The sequence below is a fragment of the Moschus berezovskii genome, chromosome 9 (genome assembly GCF_049115385.1).
Source record: "Moschus berezovskii isolate FMDL1 chromosome 9, NW_MosBer_1.0, whole genome shotgun sequence".
NCBI lineage: Eukaryota > Metazoa > Chordata > Mammalia > Artiodactyla > Moschidae > Moschus > Moschus berezovskii.
The window spans coordinates 52,111,175-52,119,531 of NC_142468.1; positions in this window are offsets into that span (position 1 = coordinate 52,111,175).

An 8,357-nucleotide genomic window follows, 5' to 3' on the forward strand; every position below is an offset into this window, starting at 1 on the left:
TTGTCAGATATTAGAAAAGAGCACCCTTTCAACTTATTTTTTTAAGAAACCTTTATAGCTATGGTAACATGTAACCCCAATGAACAAGGACAGTTAATATTGCAAAAGCCCAAAGGTTATTCCAAAGTAAAGTGTTACCATATATTATCATTTATTCAAGCAAGATATTTTAAATAAATCAATATGTAGATAGTGAGCCTCCATATCCAAAAAGTTATGTTTTTGAAAAAGCCATGAAAATCTTTGAAAATTACTTTCTAGCAGTGCCATTCCTTTTTCATCATTTTAAAGTTTATTAACTAAATGGTAATTTTGTTTTCCTTAGAACTTAGGTTGACATTTCTATTTATTTTTCATCTGTATTTTTGTTGTACAATTAAAACCACTGAAGAATACATAGCATATTTAAATCTTAAGTTTGAAAAAACTGTTGTAGTTTATGGTTCAGAATAATGCATGAACACACAAACATTTATCTCCTCTTTCTCCAGAGACTACATTAAGATGAGACTAAAGACATGAAAAAGGACAAAGGCAACAACAATCAAGAGAATCCGAAGGGACCACAGATGGATGAGAAATTTCAACACATTCATACAAGATGTAAAGTAGATAGAGATGTTCACTTCTGGGAGCAGAGTGGGTCGAATATTCTGAAGCTCCTGCTAAAAAAGTAAGTCCTGCATAAATTACATGACTCTGAACAAACATGGCTCTAAATGTATTGCTGAGATCACAAGAAAATGAACAAAATCTCTAACAGCTGAAAGTCAGTAAAACATCAACAGAAGAGAAGGAGGAGGAGGGATAGGGAGGAGCAGACAAAGAAAAAAAGTAAGTGAGCTAGACAAGTATCACAAAGTTTCGTCCTTCATGCCACCTATATGCTTGTAAAACCACCAAGCTATGGAATTTTGCATAATAGAAAGAATAGCAGGGGGTTTCCCTGGTGGTTCAGTGGTTGAGAGTCTGCCTTGCAATCCCTGGCCCAGGAAGATCTTACATGCCATGGGGCAACTACACCCACAAGTTGCAACTATTAAGCCTGAGTGCTGCCACTACTGAAGCCCATGCACCTAGAACCTGTGCTGCGCAACAAGAGAAGCCATGGCAGTGACAAGACCCAGTGCAGTCGAAACTTAATAGTTAATTTTTTTAAAAAAGAGTAGGATACAGGATATACAGGAAAGTTAAGCTTTGAGTAACACATTCCAAACCTGTACAGTTTCATTTTTAAAATTACTGAAATATAATTAAGGTAAATAAATACATATATAAATGCTATTGCCAGTTTCATTTTCCAATAATTAAATGCAATAGTAGTCATACACAATTGAATGGTTTGATCTCTGCCGGGAGATCAAACCATTCAATTCTAAAGGAAATCAGTCCTGAATATTCATTGGAAGGACTGGTGCTGAAGCTGAAGCTCCAATACTTTGACCACCTGATGCGAATAACTGACTTATTGGAAGAGACCCTGATGCTGGGAAAGATTGAAGGCAGGAGGAGAAGGGGACAATAGAGGATGAGATGGTTGGATGGCATCACTGACTCGATGGACATGAGTTTGAGCAAGCTCTGGGAGTTGGTGATGGACAGGGAAGCCTGGCGTGCTGCAGTCCGTGGGGTCACAAAAAGTCAAACATGGCTGAGCAACTGAATTTAACTGAATCATACACAAATATGTAAGTTTCCTTGCTGTGATCAAATGTCAGCTTCTGAGTCATGCAGAAAAGTAGAGGGAAGGACAACATCATTCTTAGGCTGAAATATTGTGACACCAGAGGTGGAGGGTTACAGTTCATTGTTTTCCTTTCTTTCACTCTGGTTTAAAATAGAAACCCTACCTATCTTGTTTCCCAGTTTTTTCCTTTCACAAAGAAGCTGTACACGCAGCTCCAGGTGCCTCCAGACACAGAGTGCCACCTTGATGCTCTGAGCACTGTAGTTGTTAGCGTCAGTCCCTTACAAACACTTCCTAAGCCCAACTAGTAGAGAGGAGAACTGGGATGTGTCCACCTCTCCTCTCTTTTATTTTCTTCACAGTGTTGTCTCTGATGGAATATAACATAGACCCCTTCACTCCTAGGATATTACATATCCATTTGTTTTTTTTAAATTATAGTTCCAGGCTGCCCTTCAAAATTTTAAGATTTTCTTTTTTCATTTACCACTTGGATTTATATAACCACAATTCTTACCTGCATTTGGAATGCTGTCTTAAATATTTATATTAAAAAGAATACATAAGCTTTGGAGAACAGTACAATGCATCCTTGCACTTTTGACGGATAAATCAAGGAAAGAGGAAAGTTGAAAAGTGTATATGTGCATGTATGTTTTGTAGTCTTTCATGAAACATTATGTTTAACAGGATGGCTTTTTATTTACTGTTTTGTTTTGTTTGTTTTTACTCTGATGTTTGGCTCAAGCATAATCAGAGTCAAAATGTGAAAAACCATGGATAGGCTAACATAATTTCTCAGTTTGGTGACTTTATTCTTTTGATTATCTACCTAGAATGTATAAACTCACTGATTACAAAGTTAGGCACAATAAAGGACAGAAACTGCATGGAACTAAAGGAAGCAGAAGAAATTAAGGAGAGGTGGTAAGAATGCATAGAAGAATTGTACAAAAAATATCTTAATGACCCGGATAACCACGATGGCGTGATCACTCCCCTAGAGCCAGACATCCTGGAGTGTGAAGTCAAGTGGGCCTTAGGAAGCATCACTATGAGCAAAGTTAGTGGAGGGAATGGGATACCAGCTGAGCTATTTCAAATCCTAAAAGATGATGCTGTTAAAGTGCTGCATTCAATATGCCAGCAAATCTGGGAAAACTCAGCAGTGGCCATGGAACTGGAAAAGGTCAGTTTTCATTCCAATCCCAAATAAGAGCAATGCCAAAGAATGTTCAAACTACTGCACAATTGCACTCATTTCACATGCTAGCAGGGTAATGCTCAAAATCCTTCAAGCTAGGCATCAATAATATGTGAACCAAGAACTTCCAGATATACAAGCTGGATTTAGAAAAGACAGAGGAACCAGAGATCAAATTGCCAACATCTGTTAGATCATAGGGAAAGCAAAGGAATTCCAGAAAAACATCTGCTTCATTGACTATGCTAAAGCCTTTGATGGTGTAGATCACAACAAACTGGAAAACTCTTAAACAGATGGGAATACCAGATCACCTTACCTGCCTCCTGAGAAACCTGTATGCAGGTCAAGAATCAACAGTTAAAATAGGACATGGAACAAAGGACTGGTTCAAAACTGGGAAAGGAGTACATCAAGGCTGCATATCGTCACTCTGCTTATTTAACTTACATGCAGAGTACATCATGTGAAATGCTGGGCTGGGTAAAGCTCAAACTGGAATCAAGACTGCTGGGAGAAATATCAATAACCTCAGGTATGCAGATGACACCACCCTAATGGCAGAAAGCAAAGAGGATCTAAAGAGCCTCTTGATGAAGGCGAAAGAGCAGAGTAGAAAAGTTGGCTTAAAACTCAACATTCAAAAAACTAAGACCATGGCCTCAATTCCCATCACTTCATGGCAGATATATGGGAAAAAATGGGAACAATAACAGATTATATTTTCTTGGGCTCCAAAATCACTATGGATGGTGACCACAGCCACAAAATTAAAAGAGACTTATTTCTTGGAAGAAAAGCTATGACAAACCTAACAATGTATTAAAAAGCAAAGACATCACTTTCCTGACAAAGGTCCATACAGTTAAAGCTATAGTTTTTCCAGTATGGAAAACTATACTGTAGGATGTAAGAGTTGGACCATAAAGAAGGCTGAGTGCTGAAGAATTGATGTTTTCAGACTGTGGTGCTGGAGAAGACTCTTGAGAGTCCTTTGGACAGCAAAGAGATCAAACCAGTCAGTCCTAAAGGAAGTCAACCCTGAATATCCATTGGAAGGACTGATGCTGAAGCTGAAGCTTCAATACTTTGGCTACCTGGTGTGAAGAACTGACTCATTTGTAAAGGCCCTGGTGCTGGGAAAGATTGAGGATAGGAGGAAAAAGGGGTGACAGAGGATAAGACGATTGGATGGCATCACCAACTCAATGGACATGAGTTTGAACAAATTCCAGGAGATAGGGAAGGACAGGGAAGCCTGGTGTGCTACAGTCCATGGGGTCACCAAGAGTCAGACACGACTGAGCAACCAAACAACAAAGTGATTACAAACAAAGCAGAAGAAACTGTAATGATGGAAAAGGCAAGATTGCCCCAGAAGTGAATGTTGGTAATAGCTCTATAATCTAGACTAAACCTTTGGCCCACAGCAAAGTGGGTAAGCTGAGTCTTAGATTTATCCATTAAGATTATTAAAGGGGACTGAAACATTCTTGGTGTCACCCCTAGGTCCTAGCAGGACCAGAAGCAGTCTTTCTGGCTGAAAGAAATCAAATTTAGGCTCTTGGGATTCCCACAAGTCATGACTATACAGGCATAATATATATTTTTTAAATTTCTTACTTTATTCAGTAGTCAGTCAGGAAAAGAAATAAAGCTTTGATCCAGCTGTATATAGTCCATGTAAGATTCAATGCACAGAGAGGTTTACACAATAATTAGTAAGATTGATGGAGCAAAGATACAGGAACTATTGCTAGGGTGTGAAAAATTAGGAAGGGCAGGAATCATGAGAACTGTCACCAATTATCTTTGTTCCATGTGGCAGCAGATAAGTCTCAGAACATCGTTATGCACAGAAGCTACTGCATAACAACTCATCTGCCATTTGCTGATACCTACCTCATGCGACAAGTTGACTCACTGGAAAAGACTCTGATGCTGGGAGGGATTGGGGGTGGGAGGAGACGGGGACGACAGAGAATGAGATGGCTGGATGGCATCACCAACTCGATGGAGGTGAGTCTGAGTGAACTCTGGGAGTTGGTGATGGACAGGGAGGCCTGGCGTGCTGTGATTCATGGGGTCGCAAAGAGTCGGACACGACTGAGCGACTGAACTGAACTAGGCTACTAATGCTGAGACTAGTGGTTTCTCCTCTTCTTTCCCTTCAGTTTTACACCACTGCCTCTCATTAGTAGAATTTAGGTTGCAGTACTGCAGGCAACAGGGTCTGAGAAATGTCTGAGACAAGTGAGAGCTTAGAAGGGTGAGAACAGGAGAAGGAAAAAGATGGCGGAGGAATAGGACGGCGAGACCACTCTCTCCCCCACAAATTCATCAAAAGAACATTTGAACGCGGAGTAAAGTCCACAAAACAACTTCTGAATGCTGGCAGAGGACGTCAGGCACCCAGAAAAGCAGCCCATTGTCTTCGAAAGGAGAACAGGACTGAACAACTGAGCCTTAAAAAGTGTCCACCCACCCCCTAGTATCAGGGCGGAAATTAGACACTGAAGAGACCAGCAAACAGAAGCTAAAACAGAGGGAACCACCTTGGAAATGACAGATAGAGACGTCTAGAGGCTACTCCAAGAATAAGACCAAAAACCAGAGGCAAGAGGCTTACGGCCGAATCCTGAGAACACCAGAGAACTCCTGACTCCAGGGAACATTAATCAATAGGAGCTCATCAAACGTCTCCATTCCTACACTAAAACCAAGCACCACCCAAGGGTCAACAAGTTCCAGAGCAAGACATACCACGCAAATTCTCCAGTAACACAGGAAACTAGCCCTGAGCTTCAATATACAGGCTGCCCAAAGTCACTCCAAACCCACTGACATCTCATAACTCATTACTGGACACTTCATTGCACTCCAGAGAGAACAAATCCAGCTGCACCCACCAGAACACCGACACAAGCTTCCATAACCAGGGAACTTTGACAAGTCACCTGTCCAACCCCACACACAGAGAGGAAACTACATAATAAAGAGATCTCCACAAACGGCCAGAAGAGGGAAAGGCCACCCCAAGCAAAGCATTATAAGCAAGATGAAGAGGCAGAGAAATACCCAGCAAGTAAAGGAACAAGATAAATGCCCACCAACACAAACAAAAGAGGAAGATATAGGGAATCTACCTGATAAAGAATTTCGAATTTTGGTGGTGAAAATGATTCAAAATCTTGAAAGCAAAATGGAGTTACAGATAAATAACCTGGAGAAAAGGATTGAGAAGATGGAAGAAAGGTTTAATAAGGACTTAGAGGAAATAAAAAAGAGTCAATATACAATGAATAATGCAATAGATGAGATCAGAAACACTCTGGAGGGAACAAACAGTAGAATAACAGAGGCAGAAGACAGAATAAGCGAGCTAGAAGATAGAATTGTAGAAATAAATGAAACAGAGAGGAAAAAAGAAAAACAAATTGAAAGAAATGAGAACAATATTAGAGACCTCTGGGACAATGTTAAATGCTCCAACATTCGAATCATAGGAGTCCCAGAAGAAGAAGACAAAAAGAAAGACCATGACAGAATACTTGAGGAGATAATAGTTGAAAACTTCCCTAAAATAGGGAAAGAAATAATCACCCAAGTCCAAGAAACCCAGAGAGTCTCCAACAGGATAAACCCAAGGCAAAATACTCCAAGACACTTATTAATCAAATTAACAAAGATCAAACACAAAGAACAAATATTAAAAGCAGCAAGGGAAAAACAGCAAATAACACACAAGGGGATTCCCATAAGGATAACAGCCGATCTTTCAACAGAAACTCTTCAGGCCAGGAGGGAATGGCAAGACATACTTAAAGTGATGAAAGAAAATAACCTACAGCCCAGACTACTGTACCCAGCAAGGATCTCATTCAAATATGAAGGAGAAATCAAAAGCTTTACAGACAAGCAAAAGCTGAGAGAATTCAGCATTACCAAACCAGCTCTCCAACAAATGCTAAAGGATCTTTTCTAGACAGGAAACACAGAAAGGGTGTATAAACTCGAACCCAAGGGAATAAAGAAAATGGCTACGGGATCGTACTTATCAATAATTACCTTAAACGTAAATGGGTTGAATGCCCCAACCAAAAGACAAAGGCTGGCTGAATGGATACAAAAACAAGACCCCCATGTATGTTGTCTGCAAGAGACCCACCTCAAAACGAGGGACACATACAGACTGAAAGTAAAGGGCTGGAAAAAGATATTCCATGCAAATAGAGACCAAAAGAAAGCAGGAGTAGCAATACTCATATCAGATAAAATAGACTTTAAAACAAAGGCTGTGAAAAGAGACAAAGAAGGAAACTACATAATGATCAAAGGATCAATCCAAGATGAAGATATAACAATTATAAATATTTATGCACCCAACATAGGAGCACCGCAATATGTAAGACAATTACTAACAAGTATGAAAGGGGAAATTAACAATAATGCAATAATAGTGGGAGATTTTAATACCCCACTTACATCTATGGATAGATCAACTAAACAGAAAATTAACAAGGAAACACAAACTTTAAATGATACAATAGACCAGTTAAACCTAATAGATATCTATAAGACATTTCACCCCAAAACAATGAATTTCACCTTTTTCTCAAGTGCACACGGAACCTTTTCCAGGATAGATCACATCCTGGGCCATAAATCTAGCCTTGGTAAATTCAAAAAAGTTGAAATCATTCCATGCATCTTTTCTGACCACAATGCAGTAAGATTAGATCTCAATTACAGGAGAAAAACTATTACAAATGCCAACATATGGAGGCTGAACAACACGCTGCTGAATAATGAACAAATCATAGAAGAAATCAAAAGAGAAATCAAAATATGCATAGAAATGAATGAAAATGAAAACACAACAACCCAAAACCTCTGGGACACTGTAAAAGCAGTGCTAAGGGGGAAGTTCATAGCAATACAGGCACACATCAAGAAACAAGAAAAAAGTCAACTAAATAACCTAACTCTACATCTCAACCAACCAGAAAAGGAAGAAATGAAGAACCCCAGGGTCAGTAGAAGGAAAGAAATCGTTAAAATTAAGGCAGAGATAAATGCAAAAGAAACAAAAGAGACCATAGCAAAAATCAACAAAGCCAAAAGCTGGTTCTTTGAGAAGGTAAATAAAATTGACAAACCACTAGCCAGACTTATCAAGAAACAAAGGGAGAAGAACCAAATCAATAAAATTAGAAATGAAAATGGAGAGATCACAACTGACAACACAGAAATACAAAGGATTATTAGAGAATACTATCAGCAATTATATGGCAATAAAATGAATAACCTGGAAGAAATGGACAAATTCCTAGAAAAGTACAACTTTCCAAAACTGAACCAGGAAGAAATAGAAAATCTGAACAGACCCATCACAAGCACGGAACTAGAGGCTGTAATCAAGAATCTTCCAGCAAACAAAAGCCCAGGTCCAGAGAGCTTCACAGC